The sequence below is a fragment of the Cryptomeria japonica genome, chromosome 5 (genome assembly GCF_030272615.1).
Source record: "Cryptomeria japonica chromosome 5, Sugi_1.0, whole genome shotgun sequence".
Taxonomy (NCBI): Eukaryota; Viridiplantae; Streptophyta; class Pinopsida; order Cupressales; family Cupressaceae; genus Cryptomeria; species Cryptomeria japonica.
In genome coordinates, this window is record NC_081409.1 from 674,716,481 (window position 1) to 674,737,749 (window position 21,269).

At 34.4% G+C, this 21,269-nt stretch overlaps 1 long non-coding RNA gene across 1 annotated transcript; it reads left to right on the top strand.

Annotated features, from left to right (window-relative positions):
• The first annotated feature begins 6,937 nt into the window (after positions 1-6,937).
• Positions 6,938-18,924, top strand: LOC131079371 (uncharacterized). The gene is made up of 2 exons (XR_009113970.2): positions 6,938-7,361; positions 18,849-18,924. It is a non-coding gene; the product is annotated as an uncharacterized LOC131079371 (long non-coding RNA).
• Positions 18,925-21,269: the final 2,345 nt, after the last annotated feature.

Genomic DNA, 21,269 nt, shown 5'->3' on the forward strand with positions numbered 1-21,269 from the left:
AATCTAGCATTCGTACAAACTTAACAGTTGTTCTAGATGCCCTCATTCACTTCTAGATAACAAAACACCTGAAGAAGCATTCACTGGCATCAAACCTAATATAAGTCATCTAAGAATCTTTGGTTGTCCGGTCTAATTACATATACCTAAAGAAAAGAGGTGTAAGTTAGAATCCTCAGGCATAAAATGAATGTTTGTAGGCTATAGTGAAACATCTAAAGCCTATAGGATATACATACTTGGCCAAAGATTAATTGAACTTAGCAGAGATGTCATCTTTGAGGAAGACATTGCTTTAAGGAAATCCAAAAGCTCTCTTGAAATAGAAGATCAAGATCCTCCTAACAATATGGAAGAGGATCATGCTCCTGAGATTCAAAGGGAGACTCCTAAAGAAATTGACAGTGAAGATCAAATTGCTCCCTTAAATGAACCCAGTAATGCAAACTGAAAGGGACCACTTTGCGCTAGGAAGATGATTCAGAAAGCCAAGAATTATACAGCACCAAAGGTAACCTTCAGGGAAAGCAAGAGATCTCACAGATTCTCTAGTTATGTTGCCTTGATCAGTGAGATCATAAATTCAGAACCATCCTATGTTAAAGAAGCTCTCAATCATCAAGTGTAGAAAGATGCTATGTCAGAAGAGTATCAGTCCATTGTAAAAAATGATGTTTGGGACATTGTACCAAGGCCTAAAGAAAAATCTGTTGTATCATCAAAATGGCTCTTCAAGATCAAACATGCTACATATGGTAGCATTGAAAAATACAAAGCCTGATTTGTTGCTAGAGGTTTCTCTCAGAAAGAAGGAATCAATTATGAAGATAATTTTACCCCTATTTCCCGATACACTTATGTCAAAGCAGTAATTGGCATTGCAGCATCAAAGGGATGGAAGATCCATCAAATGGATGTGAAGACTGCATTCCTAAATCACACTATTAAGGAGGAAGTCTATCTAGAGCAACCTGAAGGATTTGTTATGCATAAGGTTGAATCACATGTTTGTGGATTGAAGAAGGCTTTGTATGGACTCAAACAGGCCCCTAGAGCCTAGTATGAAAGGATTGATCACTAGCTCTTGGGATTAGGGTTTTCCAAGAATGATGCAGATCCAAACCTCTACTTTAAGGAAATTGATGGTGATATGTTAATTCTTATTTCATATGTTGCTGACTTGTTAATCACAAAAGAAGATCACCTAATTACCAAATAAAATTTCCAAGGTAAAGGTTGAACACTTTCAGGATAAACTTGGTATGGTTGAAAATGTAAATTAAATTTGAGATTGAGTCTCTAATTATTTTTTATTTGTACTAATATTTAAAGATGTTTAATGTGTAAACTCTTTTATCGTCATGTGTGTGACTCCATGAATTCATGGGACCCCTGTGAACATTGTTGAAAGGTGACAACTTTTCAATAATGAACACTTGTATCTAATTGATATTGTAAGGTGATGACTTTACAATGATCAATTTCACTATCATGATGGATATCATGTGACTTGATATCTGTGGACATATCATGATAGTTAATATCTCTTAGACATTAAGGTAGATATCATGAGACTTGATATCATTAAATAAACCATAATAACTCTACAAGAGATCTTCATGGTGGATATTATGAGTCTTAATATCCGTGGATATGCCATGATCTTATATTCATTATGGTAGGCATCATGAGATGTGATGTCAAGTGCACATACCATAAATATGGATATTTGTGAGATATGATGAATATCATGTGACTTGATATTATTGGTTATACCATATCTTTCTGTACAATTAATGGATCTATTCTGTTATACTCTGGAATAGATTTTATCCTCCCTAGCTAAGAGGGAGTGTTAAAGATGATAGCTTCGGTCAGATAAATATGATCATGAATGAGACTTACATCATTAGAACAATTTATATATGTATATCAATATACATAGTAATAATCATTGAGTTTATTATTATTATGTATATTAATATACATACATATTCTTTTCATGAATAAATTAAATCTGATTAAATGATCTAATGGATAATCATGTATCGATCAACATCTTCCAAGTGTAAATCTATGATCATGCATGATCCATACCTTGTCGATAGAGTGTATCGATTATCTTCTTCGATTCACCATAAATCGATAATGTGTATCAATTTACCTCAATCGATAATGTATATCGATTAACTGATTCATCAGTTTAACATACCGATTGTGAATCGGTTGTGTTAACTGAATAGTTAACCACTGATTATGAATCGGTATTTGTTTGTTTGTAATGACAAACGATTTGTTAATGCCATCGATTGGGAATCAGTATTTGTTTATAATAACAAACAGTTTGTTAATGCCACCGATTATGAATCGATATTTCCAATATTAAATGGATAGACATATCGGTGGAGAGACATTTGTGTGGAGACATGTCTATCCATCAATGTGCCTCCCCATTTAGATATATATAATTCACAAACAAATCAATGAAGGTTGTACCGCAATCTATCAGTGCAAACCTTGGAAGATCGATCTTATTTTCAACACAACGATATTTGTGATATAATCAACAATATTTGAAGCATTGTCAAAACTTAGGAAATCAATATACTTTGTGGACATACTATCTCCCTTCATACTTGTAGCAACATGCAAGATTCATAGGTTAGTGATATCATCAATTGTGAGATAATAAAATTAAAAGATACCTCTGTTTTATCTACTAAGAAATATAATCTACATTAACAAAGTGAAACCCTTAAACCAAATGGAAACAAAGAATTTGAAACCCTTAAACCCTTAAACTTTAACGGTGAAATTGTAAACCATTAACCCAACTCTTGACAATGATGGTCAAAATCGAAACCATTTAACCCAATATTAAAAGTGATACTCGAAATGATTTTTTTTTGTAATAACAGGTCACCATTAAAATACCAATAAAACTAGAATAGAGGAGTATGATTCCCTTTTTATGTATTTGTGTTTATGAACATAAAATGTATTGTTCAGAAACACAAAGCCATGCACAAATGCCACAAAATAAGCAAACAAAACAATGGAGGACATCACAGTTAGAGAACAAATGCAAAAACATAAAACTAAAGGATAAACTTTGTATTTAAGAAATTAAACACAAAAAAGCACATTGGGTGAAATTGGTGGGCCTTAGTGAGGATAAATCCTCACCTAGATTGAAGGGCAAAACTGTCATAGTTTCCCCTATCATTGCCATTAATTTTTCCTTGCCATTTGGCTCTATACCTACAACGTGAGCATGCGAGGAAGTAAAAACAAATGGAGAAAATGAAACCGCAAAAGTTGTTAAACCTATTAAAAAACCAGTGAATGCACAAAGGAAGGAATGCATTACTTAAGTCGAGATGAACACGTTTTGGACCCTTACTGTATTTGTAGCGTCCCATGTTGAATACATTATGCTGTGAAAGAAATTGACGAGTCAAGGATACACAAGAAAGAAAGGAAGGAAACATGGCTTGTTCTACGAGGAGTTAGGCATATCGAATGTAGTTGTGCTCGATAAACGTGAGCCTTTAGGTGCATGTAATGAGAGGTGATGTGTAGTTAATGCCACTATAGACGATGTTTGAAGGTGAGAAACCAGATTTTTGTACGGAGGAGGTGGTCAATTGGGTGGACATGTGGTTGGTTTCCACAAGGCCACCTCGTTCAATACAGATGGATAGCATGGCAAGGTTTAGGGTGTGGGCCCGACCATGTTCCGGTTAACACATCAAAGTGGCATAAAGAGGACATTATGGACGAGAACGAACAGGACATGTGGCAAATTATCAAGTTAACGACTAATATTTGAATTGGGGTTGCCAACTCACTGGTCTACCTGGCAGAGGGTCAAAATTGGTCTTTGGGTCCACGTGACATGTCATGTGGACCTGGAAAGTTAGGGTGCACACATTTTGGCTCCTCTCCCCTAGTGTACTCAACTATCATAAATGTTTAACACTTAGTATGCTTGGTTAGACATGGGCATCAATGCAACATGAAGTTCTTAGTTCATGGTGTCTTTCCACTTGACCTTATGTAATTGCTTCACATAACATATCTCATGCATTTGGAAATGCAATTAAAATGATAAAAAAAAAGGAACTTCCTTTCATGAGTTTCAATCTGGGTGTTAGGCCTTCGCAAAAACTTCAAATATGATCAATAGCATGATCAGGTCGAATGGAAGCAAGGAATTAACCTCAAAAAGGTTTTTATCTTTAAAGGACAACTTTCATTTCCATTCCCACTTGCGAGGATTTTAACTTGAAATGATTCTTGTAGGGAAAACATGGGATCATTTCTCTCATGGGGAAAATAAACCTACAATGTTTGCAAGAAGATAATTTTAACTTTTCAAAGCATTTTGTCACACTGTTTGTAAATGCATTTTGGGGTTTTTTTTTGTTCTTGTTACATAGCTATTTCTATTTAGTCTAAATCTAATGTTGAGTCCGTATTTTTCTCAAAGAGAAATAGGGGTTTTGCAAAGCCACAAAACAACCTTTGCCTTCAAATTGCTAACTAGTCACAACATTTGCATGTTAGAAAGGACTATACTGTAGGATAAATGTCTTAGAGATATTGATACCCAAAATAGACACTAGCACACCTAGAGGACTATGCAGAACCACATTGGTATCCTTTTGGGGGCACTAGTGTCCCAGTTGGGTGCCCTAGTCCTCCTGGGGTGCTAGTGTCCCCAATTCTTCATCAGTTGGCTTTTTAGGGACCAAGATGAGCAAACCTAGATATTGAAAGTTGCTTGTTGGTCCCTAGTGAGTCTAGGGAACCTCTAAGGTACTCCATTTGTGTTGTGTCCAGTGGAAATTTAGGGTGTCAATTGCATCGATTTGTTTGCTTGTGTTCATAAGAGACCAATTGTTGCACTTAAGACCGAGGAGATGGTCAAGTTTGTCATATGAAGTCTTGTAACATCTTGTGAAGTTTTGTATGGGTTGAAAACCCTTGTTGATCATCCCTAAGGTGTTCTAAGCCTTCCTCCATGGTTGGTTGGTGTTTTGGAACTGAATTCTCCAGCCTATGTGTTGTCAAGTTGTGATGGGATGTCATATGTTCATTGTTTGTACTAGTGATATTTTGATACTTACAAATATTTATCTTAAATGTTTTAAAAATAATATTCCATATTTTATTGGCTTATGTCCTTGGGGGTTCCTTGGTGGGGCATTACATAAATTGATAGTAAACCGCGGGCCCAAACTAGACACCCAACCTCATACAAAAATCCAATGCCCCATCAACATTAGAAACCTCCTAGAATAGAAAATGTAACTCCTCCAAAATAGGCATCATAATGAAAACCTTAGACTTGTAACTCTCAATGGCACACTCTCCAAGTATAATACCTTCTTGTGGAAACAAAATCTAATGTATGCCTCATAGGTAATACTCACAACATGATCAATAACTCCTCTCATGCCAAGGATATGAAAAAATTGGCTAAAATAACTTTGCAACCACCACAACCAAATCCATCTCCTTCAAGAGAGCTATTACAAATATTATAAGTTAATGGAATCATATTAATAATTCCAATAAGACGAAATCCAAGTATTATCTCCAACATGTTTGGAGACATGACATAAAGTATGTATTAGGACTACAAATTAAATATCACACTATCCTAGCATTTTCCCAATTGATAGTATGCATTACACTTATATCTATATGAACTATAAAATAAATCAAGTAGATTCTAGCTTGAGAGCAATTAGAGAAGGGTTTCAAGGTCTTGACTAATATATACATTACATCTCACAAGCAAGAGACCAAACATCTTCTCCTACAATGTGCCTTTGCTACTAATATATTGTCCATGATTTGTCTCTAACCTCTCGAACCAAAATTCAATCAAAACGTTAAAGAACATTTGAGTCCTAGTGATGTCCAATATTGCTCACAATTCTCAAATTTCGGCAACCTTACTTTATGTATGATCACCTAGAAGTTCCAGTCGTGAAGAATCAACAATATATTAAACAATAAAGTAAAACTTAAAACTTTGGGAGGAAATGGTTAATATTAGTATTCACATGCTTTGGAAAATAAAGATAAATACAAGAAACACTACTTTCAAATGACTTGTAAAGTATTTGAAATTGACTTTGACCTTAGGTATTATTTGGTCCTAGGTTTATTGCATGCTTTCTTGTTGTTCCTTATCCTTGTTATGAAGTTGTTGATTCCATCATAATACCTAGGGGTCTAAGTAAGGAGAATATGACCCTCATATTTCAATAGATTTCCTAAACATGCTTTCAAGCATCAAATGTTTCTTACAAGATTTGCCATAGTTCCTTCTATGTACCACGTACTATTCAACCTAGACAAAATTTAAGAAGAACCGAAAACATATCATTGTTTCACTTTTGCCGCATCTAATAAATCGTGATTCAAAACAAATTATGATCAAAATTATGAAAAACCTATCTATCAACAACCATAATTAACCAAATATTTTATTAATGTTTATTGCTAAATTTAAAAATTTTAATATCATAACTTTAAACTAAATTCATTCAATTATGTTAATTCTTATATTTATTAAATGTTATTTCAATTAAAAAATCATTCTATTTTGAACAAATCAAAAAAAATATTGTGAAATTTTAGATAAATTTCTAACAATAGTAATTTATTTTATTGCTAAATTTAAAAAAATTAATATTTAAACTAAATTCATTCAATTATGTTAATTCTTATATTTATTAAATGTTATTTCAATTAAAAAATCATACTATTTCTGAATAAAACAAAAAAAATATTGTGAAATTTTACTGATAAATTTCTAACAATAATAATCTATTAAAACAAAGGCACCGTTAGAATCAAAATCGGTAACTCAAATGAAAAGACTGTTGGAATAAAGCTAGTACCGTTAGAGTTTAGCAGAGAGAAAAAGCTAAGGAGCTCAAAATTTTGAGGTACTATAAATAATTGGGGAAAGCATTCGCTGTTTGCAGGGAATGCTTGTTCCCTATTATTTTATTTTTTTTCTCTTTGAATGTTTTTCTCCTCTTTTGCAGAGGTTTTCTTCCTTCTATCATTGTCCTATTTTTCCCTCTCGACAGATTTTTCGCTATTGTATTTCTCTGTAATTCTTCCTTTTCATTTGATATTTTTTTTCTCTATTGTAGTTTCGTTTCAGCGTGCACGCTGGTCATATTTATTTTGTTTTTCTGTGCACTTTAATCTTGTGTTGTGTTTCTTTGTCCCCTGTATTTTGGTGTGATCTTGTCTATGGTGGAAGCTAAAGAAGAGATAGAGAAGAGGCAGCGGCAGCAGAGGAATGAGAACAGACAGAATCCATCTTCCAGGTAATCTACTTACTTACCAGTTTCAACTATATGCAATAGTTAAATTTCGTGGGTTGAATCTATCTATGATATTTTCTCCATACATTCTGCGCTGGCAATATAGGAAATAAATTGTTGTACCTAAATTTAATGAGGTTCAATATGAATTGTAGCTAATGAGAATCCTCAGCTTTGTTCAAATTCTCTTTCCAATATGTTCAATAGTTAAATTACATGGGTTGAATCTGTGTGTGATATATTCTCCATGTATTCTCCGCTGGCTGCTCTGTTTTTAAGAGTTGTTGAGCCAAGTTTGTTGTAAAAAACATTTTGAACCTTAACACATTCATCCCAATTTTGGCTGCATCCAAATTTCAGTCATCTGACATTTTGGATTTTGGATCTAGAATCTTAACACATTCACCTCAATATATGCCTGTCGGTCATTTCGACTGCGTGACGGGCTTAAGGGGATGAGTTAAAATTAGGGCTTACAACATCAGACCACTAAAATCCATTCTCCTATTTAACCAAACCCGCTCCATGTAGAAGAAACTTGACTGTCATCATGCCTTCTTCCATCACATAGTATTAATAGGACATGGGGAATAGAAGAGATTTGCATCTTTTTCATCATTTTTAAAAAGTTCTTGCAGATAAGCCTAGAAATCAATGATTTGTTAATTGCTTGTCAGTAAGCCTAGAAATCCCATATATGAGCTTTGGATTTAGCGACCAGCCCATCCTTGAAAACATGTAATAAGTTTTTAGGTAGATCGATGGGTTGTGAGAGACGATCGTTGAATCACATATGAAGTCTGTCTCCTGTGAGCACCTTTTTCATTAAAGCCACTAATGCAAATGTTCCATCTTCTGGGAGGCAGTCTTTGTGCCAACATTTCATTGCCAGCCAAGTAGGATCTTCTAGAGTCTCCACAAGGGATACATAGTTGAGCCTAACTGAGTGGGCTCCAACAGCATGACCACCTTAACTGATCATCTTTATTAGTAACTTACCTTTCTTATTGAGAGAATGAAGATAAGAATGTCAATCTGTTCCCTAGGACATGGGGAATAGATACAAGGTTTGCATCTTTTTTATCAGTATTTTAAAATTTCTTGCAGATAAGCCTAGAAATCAATGATATGTTAATTGCTTGTCAATTAGCCTAGAAATCCCATAGATGAGCTTTGGATTTAGCGACCAGCCTATCCTTGAAAATCTATAATTTTTCAGGTAGATTGATGGGTTGTGAAACTCTTATTTGCTTTGTTGTTATAATGCTTGTTAGATTAACTGTTGAAGGAATTGGATCTGGATAAATTCTACACTTAACTGATCTTCTTACCTTTCTTGTTGAGAGAATGAAGGTAAGTGTCAGTCTGTTCCCTAGGACATGGGGAACTGATTGGATGCATTGTCGAGCATAACTGAGTGGGCTCCAATTTGGGGAGCATTTCCTTATTAGTAATTATCTCATTCATTAGTTTTTTAAAAGTTCTTGCTGATAAGCCTAGAAATCAATGATATGTTAATTGCTTGTCAATTAGCCTATAAATCCCATAGATGAGGTTTGGATTTAATGACCAGCGTATCCTTGAAAATCTATAATTTTCAGGTAGATTGATGGGTTGCAACACTCTTATTTGCTTTGTTGTTTATTAATTGTTGTTATAATGCTTGTTTGATTGGCTGTTGAAGAAATTGGATCTAGATAAATTCTACACTTAACTGATCTTCTTACCTTTCTTGTTGAGAGAATGAAGGTAAGTGTTAGTCTGTTCCCTAGGACATGGGGAACAGATTGGATATGCATTGTCGAGCATAACTGAGTGGGCTACAATTTGAGGAGCATGACCCCCTTAACTGATCTTCTTTATTAGTAATTAACCTTTCTTTTTGAGAGAGTGAAGATAAGAGTGTCAATCCGTTCCCTAGGGTAGGCATTGTGGAAATGTAATGCCCCGCCAGGAAACCCCGAAGGGATAAGCCAAAATACAAGAATAGAGTGCAATTTTTTTTTTTTTAAAGTTACAACACATAAGATGCAACAAGATATCAAAGATTCAGAATACATAGCGGAAGACATCAACTAACACCTAAAGAGTTTCCCAACGAGATTACTTAAATTTCACAATTCACTTAACTCACACAATTAATCCAAAAGCTGAATATCTTAATAACGAGATAATTCAAATCAGGATAATTCCTTTCAAAAGAGGGAAATATAAATCACAAGCGAAGATTCATCATTAAGATCCATTCATAATCTTCATTCAAGCCTTTCACTTAAAATTACCAACCATACATCTAACATTCTAATACACTAGGATTTCATCATAACATAAGAGATCTTTCCAAGCATATTTAAATTCCTTAACAACAACTGAGTATAATTCATTTTTCTAAGTTACATTCTTTCCATATTCCAACTTATTGCATTTCAAAAGATGATTGCATACTAGCATCTACAATAAATCTCATCTAAAACACTTACCCATTCGATCAACATGACATTCAAGAAAGAACTGCATATAAGCATTTAAAGTTAATTCCATTTATCCACTTAACCATTCTAACATAAGTTAATCATACATGATAAAGCTGAATAAAGGAAACATAAGAGAATACATCACATAACACCATAATGATCTCGGAGTTCACCCCTAAAGGGCTACATCTCCGGGTCTGCTCAACTGCAAGACCCCTCTGATAAATAATAAAGTTAAGAATACAAGAGGTTACACCAATTACAATCCAGCCATCAAGGCGATACATAAACAATATACAAACGACCGTACTGGTCAATTAATACATAACGATCCCTGATAAAAACAGGATCCAGCTGAACATAATCAAGCTAAAAACATAAGTCCAGAAGAGCATCCATAAAACTGAGCCATCACCACCCAAGGTCTAACATGAAACCGACACTCACAAGGGCAGAGACAAAAGGACGACTCACAAAGGTACTCCTAACAGGACAATACGACAACACACTAGCGAACGTAGGGACAAGTGTCATCACACAACCTGGTATGGATACCATGGCAAGTCTTCATAGGTCCCGGCCCCATACACTGGGTTACCCAGGCAACCTAATCCGAGCTTCCAGCCCATCCAAGCCTCATGTCGACCCACACATCCTCTCATGAAGACAAGGATGGTGGTTTGCCATTTCAGGCCTTCTCACAGCATGTCGAGTCAATGATAGCACTCGTCCCATGTGTGAGGCACAAAATCTTATTTAGAGATTACATTCTAATCTACTTAAAGGTTATCACTTATTAGACTCACTTTCGACGGGTTACCCAGCAGCCACTTTGGGCGCGGCCCCCAATCGAAAGCCACTTTCCCATACGACACTAGACTATACTCGGACGAACTCAAAACCAAGGAATACACATGGTCAGACGAATGGAGTTCAAGAAGAGAGAAACAATCATCTGGTCAAACACGACTCAAGGGTGATCACTTACTGACGGTACTCTAACTAGAGACCCGACCAACAACAGTCAACCACAATCATCATTCGACTCACACACAAGGAGGATATGATCAAAACGACACTACCACAATACAACAGTCAACTCGGAGTCGAGGACTGAAACAGGTACCTCAAATCATTCCATACGACAGGGTCCTATCAAACAAAGCACTCTTGCCATTTCATAATTAAAAGCGAATACAGCAATTAAACTCGCAAAGGCAATAAACAGAAAAGACAATATCTTCTCAAATTGATTTAAACATTAAAATCGATCAAGTTTTCTACAAGATCCAAATCAGATTACAGTATCTACCTCATCTAGGGATAGGTTGTTCTTGGTTTTCTAACTCTTGAAGGTTCAAAGCATCGAACAGACATATAAAGCCATAAAGAGTTTTTAAACCAAATTCATATTAATAAAACTCAGACAACCATTAATCAATTAAACAAGGTATTTAATCTCCGACAAAACATCATTAACATACTAGTCTAAAACCGACCTCTACAGTTTCGTATTATTTCTCAAGCCCAGATGCATTATACGGATTACGGAAATATAAATGCAGAAAGAGAATCTAAATGGAGATAATCATTTCCAAAGCATATCATTTAAATTCAAATACCCAACGATAAATATTTCACTTACTTCTCAATTACTCAAATGATATGTTCTACGATAATATTTAACATCATCAATTAGTAATTACGTCGTATTTCAACGATCTTCCAATAACATATTATTCTCTATTTTGTTTTTAAACAATACTACCTTAATTAGCCAAATGCTCTAATCAGCTAGAAGGTAAGATCTAGATTCATTAATCCAAGATCAATCAGAATATAAACAACAATATTCAATTGCGAAATTACAGTTTTAGAACTTAATTAAGAAGAGGGCATAAGTCACGAAATGAAGATTGACTAATTAATCCACCTATAAATTCCATTATATAATTAATCAATATCCAATCAACTTTTATCAAGATTAATGCCACCTTAAACCTAATTAAGAAGCTAAATAAAACTTAACATTAAAATAATATTCACAATTATTATATGCATTTTTTTTTATTACTAAAAAAAAATACATTAAAAAAAACTATTTTAAAAAACTATGCTTTAAACAAAAAAAAAACGCATTCAAAAACAAGAAAGGCGAGGCGCCGTGCCCTAACCCTAGCCGAGGGAAAGGTGCGGGCAGCGCTCGCGGTGGTGCCCGCAGGTGCCGCGGCGCCCTGCGGCCACCGCGGCCCCTGCGGCCACCGCCGTGAGCCGCGGCCAACGCCCAACTGCAGACCACAAGGGACGGCAAGGAGGAGAAGGGGGGGGACGCGCGGGGGAGGGGAGGAGGAGCGGGTGGAGCTCCGCTCCCCGCCCTCCAAACCCCAACCCACAGCTACGTAAAAAAAAACGCACGGCTCGATTAAAATAAAATACACCGCGTTGTTATACAAACGCACAGTGGATATAATTTAATATATTTTCTTTATTTTTTTTGAAACACAGTTCGGTTTTCAATAAACACAGAACGCCCACCGCAAAATTCATAATAAAATTTCGATTTACTAAAATTTCGGTTTAAACAAACTGAGATTGATATCACATTTTCTTGATGGTTTTCTCATTCTTTACAAGCATCCAAGGGTTTCAAACGCCCAAGAGAATAGAGGGATTAACCACACCACAAATATACTTCCAGCCAAGCTAATAAATTTACTAAATCAATTCATAAGCATGGCATTCGATGGAGAATCTAAAACCAAGAGCATGAAAACATTCAAACCACCATTTCCATTTTAAAAAATAACTAAGATTGAGAATTGGATCCTACCTGATCTCGCGTTTCTGGCAAGATCTGCTGAAGAGTCCCAATATCCAGCTACCAAAACCTCCTTCCCCATCCAAAATCACCAAATTTCATCTCCAAAATTTCTTTCCAACCAAAATTCCTCCAAAATGTCCATCCTCCAATCTTACCCAAATTTTGGGTTATATGGAAGAGTTGACCAAAAACTCTATTTTTGGAATTAAAAATTTTTATTTACAAATAATTCTCAAAAATTAATTCTTTTCAACTATAGCAACAATTAACTTGCTTTTTAATTTAAAAAAAACGATTTTCTCATTTAATTAAATTTAACCTTTTAATTTTTAGAATCCAACAGAATGCAATTACGTCTATTGCGATTAAATACCAAACTTTCTTTTTTCAACAGCATATATAAAATGCATTAAATATTCAAGATCAGTCATTTAATCGAATTTACTCCCAATTAAAAATAAGCAATTCATTAACAACGAAAATCGCATAACGAATTCCCGATTAATTTAATCCATTAATCTCTAATGCACAAACGCATATTTAATCAAAATAATTACTAAGGACTAATTAATCAATTTATCCAAACACACCAAGCATGCAAACCGAGAAGGTCAACCAAACAGACGACTCGCAAACCCAAACAAAAAAGGGATAACCGACGACGACTGGCGATGCTCACTTGAGCACGACAAGGTCAACTAGGGTCTTACGACCACCTAATCCAGCTCTAAGGATTAAAAAGGTACACTCAAACCTGCAATCCAGGTGAAGAAGAACCTCGCACTCATACGGCGTTGTACCTGAAATCTCCTGCAACCAAGAGTCATACATGCGTACGTATATAAAATTTAATGAAAGCGTTAGCTCAATATTAGTACCACGAAATAGGAACACTAAACAACTAGCATATACTAGTGCGAAAATCACATCCACAGCTATGCGTTAAATCAAGCATCTAACTGTAACATAATGTTACGATAAACTAATCAAGATTAAATCAAGGTTAGAAATAGATTAGGGCAGGGGTACTACAGGAAAAATGTCGCCACTTATGCTGCTTTGCATCTTTGAGATCAAAAGTATCTATGTAACGTTCCACCTTAGTGCCCCAATTATTGTAGAGCACTTCCTTAATTTATACAAGGTCGTTCCTGCCCTGCAATGATTCATACTAATTCCACGAGTCCTAAAAATGAATCTTACTTTCCAAAGAAAAATGGATCTCCACATTTTCAAATTTTTGAAATTGATAACTATGTTTCAAAAGGAAAACAATGCCCATAGATAAATTTTACAATGAAAAATCCCTAACTGTTTAGATTTCTCCATAATTCAATGTTTTCATAACAGTAACATTTTTCCAGTAAACATGGTTGCAAATCAATATGGGCTTCAAAAAAGTGTGGGGGAATCTTCTTCTAAATAGATCAAAGTGGTACCAAACTATAGAAAATGAAAAAGCACAGATGACAGTGCGATACGGATGATTGCGAAAACTGGTTAATGGTTCCCAAACCATAAAAACAAGTCCAAAGTTCCAATAACATTCACACAAAAAGGCAATAAAAAGGAGCTTAGTATTGAGTGTTAGCCATATCAGAAATCTGAAATATAAGTTTTCATTTTGCAGGGTCAATTTTGATAACTATTATTTATGTTTTTGTTTTTTTGTTTTTCAAATTTTAGTGCTTTATTTTAGCATAGCTGTGAGCACAACAAAAGCCACATAGTTGCTTTCTCCCCTGTATTTTGGTGTGATCTTGTCCACGGTGGAAGCAAAACAAGAGAGAGAAGAGGCGGCGGCAGCAAAGGAACAAGAAAAGGCAGAATTCTTCTTCTTCCAGGTAATCTACTTAATGTATACAATAAATTCATACACATTCATACCTGTAGGAGCTAATATCTTCTTACTTAATATATGCAATAAATTGTTGTAACTAAATTTAACGAGGTTCAATATATCTTGTAGCTAATGATAATCCTCAGCTTTGTTCAAATTGTTCTTCTTTTAGGTAATCTATTTACAAGTTTCCAATATGTACAATAGTTAAATTACGTGGGTTGAATCTGTGTGATATATTCTCCAATTCCATACATTCTACACTGGCTTTGCTCTATTTTTAAGAGTTGTGGAACCAAGTTTGGTGTAAAAAACATTTGATTCTTAACACATACATCCCAATTTTGGCTGAATCCGAATTTTAGTCATCTAACATTTTGGATTTTGGATCTAGAATCTTAACACATTCATACCTGTAGGAGCTAATAAATACTTACACCAATTTTACTGAATGACACATATACCTGCAGGAGCTAATAAAAACTTACATCACTTTTTCTGAATGACAATCTTAAGAGGAGAAGCTAAAATCAGGGCTTATGAAATCAGACCAATAAAATCCATCCTCCTATTTAACCCAGACCATGTAGAAGAAACTTGACTGTCTATCATGCCTTCTTCTATGACATGGCGATTAAGAACATGGCGAATAGACCCAAGATATGTATTTTTTCATCTTTTTCTAAAAGTTCTTACAGATAAGCCTAGAAATCAATGATTTATTAATTGCTTCAGTTAAGCCTAGAAATCCCATGAATGTGAGGAGGAGAGAGGTTTCTCCAGCTCTTCATCATATCTCTAGATCCCAAGCAATAAACAACCATTTTTTGGCCACCTTCATTGAAGCTCCATGACTTCTGACTACTTCCAGCGTTGTTAAAAAAATGTCCCAACTAAGCGCTGTACCTTGGAAAATTATCCTGTTCCTTTGTTTCCAAACATACCAAATTAAAAGAGAGGGACTGGTTGTCCAAAGGCTTGATAATAGGGCTTTGGATTTATAGACCGGCCTATCCTTGGAAAGCTGTAATAAGTTTTTAGGTATATTGATGGGTTGCGACAGATGTTCATTGAACCAAGTTTAACATCTTTGGGGGAGATAGGGCGAGCGATAAAAAGGTTCTCCATAGAATCTTCAACCTGCTTACAAAGAGCAGATATGAAAGGATCATTGAATACCATATGATAAAATACCTCACTGAGATGTGGTCTACGGGGCTGCAGTCATTACAAATTTGACAGGATTAATTCCAGCTAGGGCAACAATGAATATCATGAACAGTACTTCAAAATTTCAGTTTCAGAACTGTATGCAAAACATAGAAAACTATAACACCAATGCCAGTGTTAATTACACCCTTATAAACTCTGAAACAAATTTTTTTATCTCTGTTATTAGGAAATATAAAAGTAATACTGAGTGTTCTAGAGTCTGTAGTTGAGACATTTTGATGCAGGAGCATCCTCGGTAGCCTGTAATCCTCATAAAAAAAAATGAAATTAATACAGTTGGTGTTCATTACAGAAGAGAGAGAAAGAATAGGAAGAAAAAGGAACTAGGGTACGGGAAAGACAGACTATCATTCTAAAAAGTTTGAATTTTGTCTTCTTGGTACAGGGTTGTTAGGAAGTGTTTGATATAGAAGAAGAAGTGATCACCATGACTTGGAAGGTCTTTCCTACTCAACAAGGTCATGAACATTGGCATTTGAAACTGAGAAGACTGTATTCCTTTGGTCCTTTGGAAAGGACAATAGATAAAGGAAGACTAAGTTCTTTCTTTTTTCCTTACATAAGGGTATTGTAAAAATGCCCTGAAATTGATATTTTACAGCCATTATGATTAATGAGTAGTAATTTTTTATTCCTGTGTATCTGTCTTGGTAAGGTCCTTTGTGTATTGTAGAAAGGATTATTGTGTGTAAATTTGCTTGTGGCAATTATGAAATGTTAGTCTTTTGTTGGAAAAAATCTGTCCCACTGTTAGAGCATGAATTATCCAAGGCAGCCTAGTGGGATTCTTGTTTATTTGGGCCTCCCTCTGGGACTGCATCACATTTCCCTCTGAAATTGGTTTTTTTAATGGTGTTATTACATTCAAAAACATTAACAGAATATACCAAAGACAATGAAATTTGTGTAGAAAGAATAAAATGGTGTTGATCATAGTTAAAACATAAAACCAAAAAATAAGAAAATTTGCGTAGAATTCTCAACAAAGAAAGCTAGAAAGATTCATATTTCCCCACACAGAATTAAACCATTGTAGATTTTGTGACATAATGCATAGAAAAGATCTATTGAATTAAGTAGAATATATATATGCGTATATATAGGCGAAGATATACGTTTGTATGTGTCATTGATTGTTTCTCATTTTTAGAATCGTTGCAAACAATCATTTCTTCAAATGTTCATACACAAAACAAATTGAAATAAAATATTCATCACTGTGTAAATTTTCCTGAATATCATGTTTTCCCTAACTTCTTGAGAATTTGAAAATGCCCATGTAAATTAGTTTTTAAATTCGTTTTTGGGTCCTTGATCGCTTCATCATATGACGTTGGTTTGTTGTTTTAATGAACACAGTCATCATAGAAAATGAAAGCAAAAATTTGCAAATGACTGTCAAGTTCAATGAGAGATTCTAATAATATCAAGTTTAATGACTTTTGATTTAAAGATTTCCTTTTTGCTATTTTCACCAGATGAGGATCAGGGCTCAATCTAACCCATGCATATTAGGTTGCCTCAGATGAAAGCTTACCTGTAGATAAACTCTCTCGCACATGATAATATTAGGTTGCCTCAGATGAAAGCTTGCCTGTAGATAAACTCTCTCGCACATGATAATATATAGTCTCCAATCAAATTGAATGATCATGAATCAGAAAACAAGGGAACCGAAAGGAATAGAACAGAGATATGCCAGAAATCAAAATTTTCTTCTCTATTTTTCTGATTCCTGATGATGGATCATGATCCAAAACTGCCTCGGAAAATAATTATAAAGCAGAATCACTGGGATAGCTAAGTCTAAATTTTTCCGCACAAGAACAAGTTCAATAAACATAATCCAAAAAATAAATAGTTAGCAAAAACCTTAATCAGCTATTTAAACAAGTAGATTGACTATCTAAAGAAAAGGTGTCTCTTACCTTCATAAAGATAGCCTGGCCAGATGGTACGTTGTCGAACATATCTCCCCAACATGTGTCACGCCTGAAAGAAAAAAATTTATCACAAGAAGTGTCGGGGGCTGAATTCAGTAGTCAGCTAATAATCCATTGGATAACACTCACCTGGAAACTCAGGAACATTTGCCACAACATGAGGCTGATCAAAATTCACTCCGCTTAATTGCAGGAACTTGGAAACTATAAGATTAAGAGTATACCCTGTTCCACCAGCTCCTCCAAATTCTTAAAACCCTTCTATGTCTCCAGAATCCTTCCCATATTAAGTGTACAGTGCTCAGCCATAGCCCTATTAAAAAGCTTATTGAATCTCTGGTGTTTGGCAGGGTCCTCAAATGCATGCACCCCATGCGCCTTGGTGAATGGCTTGCTCCCTTCAAGAACAGCATCCTTAAGATAATGCCAAGCGTCTATAAAACACCTTGTACTAGTTCATCACAGCCAGGCCATCCTTGTTCTGCACAAGGTATTTGCAGAGAGGAGTCAGACCATAGAGCCTCTCAGGCTTTCCATTCTTGTCTGTGGTTACAGAACATTTGAGGAGGGTCCTATCTAGAGTAATTGCTGCATCTGGGTTTGTCACGTTTGGAATTTAAGCCACAATCTGGGTAGGGGAAGTTTGAAGGCCATCACCTGCATTGGCTATGATCTGTAAGCCATAGACCACACCTTAATTGAGGACAAATAACTCCAACCCTCTATATGGTAAAAGCCCAATTGTCTCACATATGTATCTTATATGTCTTTAAATGCCATGGACTTGAAAACAATTTTTATAGTAGTAATACTTATGCCTTGACCATAAAAATTCAAAAGCGTAAGGAGACATTAACCTCGGATGCAAGCTTAGTAGATGAGAATAAACATAAGTTTGGTCTATGCAAGCACGATATGTAACAATGAATAAGTCTTCCATAGTAGCAAGTAGAAGTTGACTCTGACATGAGAAAACTATTTAGAGAGTATATTTGCACGCTATTCTCATCTTCCAGAGGCAATCGATTCTTAAAGAAACAAAAAATAAGGTCTAACTGATCTTGGAAGAATAAAATGAGTTGAAATTCCGTCTTGAAAATGATTCTGTATATGGTAGCAGCTTCTAGTTTTTAATTTTATCTCGTAGTTTACTGACCTCTTTCTTATTTTGATCTGCAGTCTTTAACGAAGATTCCAACAAGTGTAGTATGTACTGATTTGCAGAGAGTTTATTAAATAATAAATTTTCCCTTGAGTGGTGTTGCTATGTTATGTATCTTGACAGTGAGTTGCACTGTATATTGCTAAGGTATGTCTAAACAATTTAGAATTTTTATTTTGTTAATTTTTTGTATGTCTGTGCTGCTGTTTATTCTAGATATGCAAATGGTAATTTTTTTTATAATCAATTGTTTGCTGTAGTATGATATTATTACTCTAGGTAGATATAGAAACTGAAGCAAGGCTATAGGGGGTAAAAGACTACTCATCATTTTAAATCAATTGAATCATTATGTGCAAGATTTTAAATTTTAAATTATAGAACAATATTACTAGGAAAAAACATCTTGCTACAATTAAAGTCTATGTAGTGTTTGTGCCTTGAAAAGGATCGGTATGAGGAGGATCGGTATGAGGTCTGTATTTATATTTTGGACATTTCATATATATATATTTTTATTTTTATTCTTTATGTGTGGGGTTTTTGTACATAGCTATAACATTTACATTTTAAACTTATGAGTGTCACAGTCTTTTCAATTAAATTTAATATTTTTTCATCATATCAATGTTAATAGAAATTTTTCTGTTTCTGTCATTTTCCTTCTAAGCGTTGACCAATAATTCTAGCTGTTATATCCAATTTTTATGAGTGATTAACGCTAAGTCTACCATCTGAGTGTGCCAAAATTTTCTATCATGAGTGTGTTTGTTAGAATTTCAGCTTTAACCAGCTTTAATTCATCTGGGATTTATTTCCCTTAAAGCATTAAACAATAACTGTAGCTACTACAACTGTCACGAGTGGTGAACATTAAAGTCTACCATGTGGAATATAATTGAATTTTTTTTAAAAAATGGATCAGATCTACTGAAACTATTTGGTATGTTTATGGTATTGGTGGGTATGTTTATGGTAATGGATGGGATCAGATCTACTCAAACTATTTTGTATGTTTATGTTATTGGTGGGTATGTTTATGGTATTGGTGGTGATATTGATTTATTGATGGTTTTTTTGAGATATGATGATATGTAAACATCATTTATTGAAGATTTTTTTTTGAGATAATGATATGATATAACATCATTTAATAATTTATGTGGATAGCATATTTTTATGGTATCGCTTATGTTATTAATTTTTATTTTTATTTTTGTTAGACATATGTTTAGTCATCTCATAAATGTCATATAAGAAAAATGCACAAATAAGTCGTAAATGATGTTAGGTGAGAAATATAGAATCTTTAAGATTCACCAGAAATAAATTTACACTGTAAAATTGAAATAGTTTGGTATAGTGATGAAAACTTTATAGAAGTTCATTGGAACACTTAAATGCCTTGTTAATATTGCTCCGCAATTATAGTTTATTAGATATATGGCTTAAAATCTAATTTAAATAGTTTATTATTTTTAATTAGGCAATTATAGTGACCAATCAAATTATAAAAAAAAAACTTCCTTTTTTTTCATTTATGCTATCTGTATGGTTTAAATGAGGAGATTCAAGGGGTGAAGCATAAAGTAACAAGGGCTGCATGCAGCTAGAGTCCCTGCCTTTTGTTGCGATTGAAGATTGTTCTACATGTTATGTGTTTTCTATCAAAATTCATTAATTTGAGTTGAGCTCCTTTGCTATCACTGGTGAGCATGCCATAGAAGTGAAACCAATTGATCTACTCAATGGCCTATACTTATGTATCAAGACACATAAAAATCAGAGGAATTAATCTAAGACACTTAAAAAATCAGAGGAATTAATCATAAGGCCCAAGATAATTAAAAAAAAAGATCACAGGAATTAATCATAAAGGTCTAAGCTAACATTGAAATACCAGCATAAAACATGCAATTGTAAATGTAGGCAATTCTCTGCAGAAACATGAGCCTAGTTTTTCGGTTGTAAAACAAAGATGAAGATGGAATTAATAAACATTAGAGTTATGCAGGTTCTGACGATGAAGCTCCAGGGGTATAGCCTCTTCTAATTCGATCCATCTGCGTAGGATCAATTTTCAGTCTCCACTAAAATGTCAAAATCTTAGCAAAAACTAGTTCGTCATCATTTACTATCCAATTTAAAGCTGTATTGAGCTTTTTTTTAATAACAGTAAGGCATAAAATGTAATAAATAAGTTCACATATAAATTTTGATTTCTGATCACAAAATAGTAAGAAAATATTTTAAAATCAATTCAGTAACTGATTTAACAGACATAAACAAAAAATTTCTTTTATTCTTTTCAGAAATTGATTTCTTCACGACTAAACATAAAATCTTGAAACTATTTCAGAAGCAAATTAACTGTCAAATAGGTTGAATTTTATTTTGAAAACTTATTTAACATGCAATTGTAAATGTAGGCAATTCTC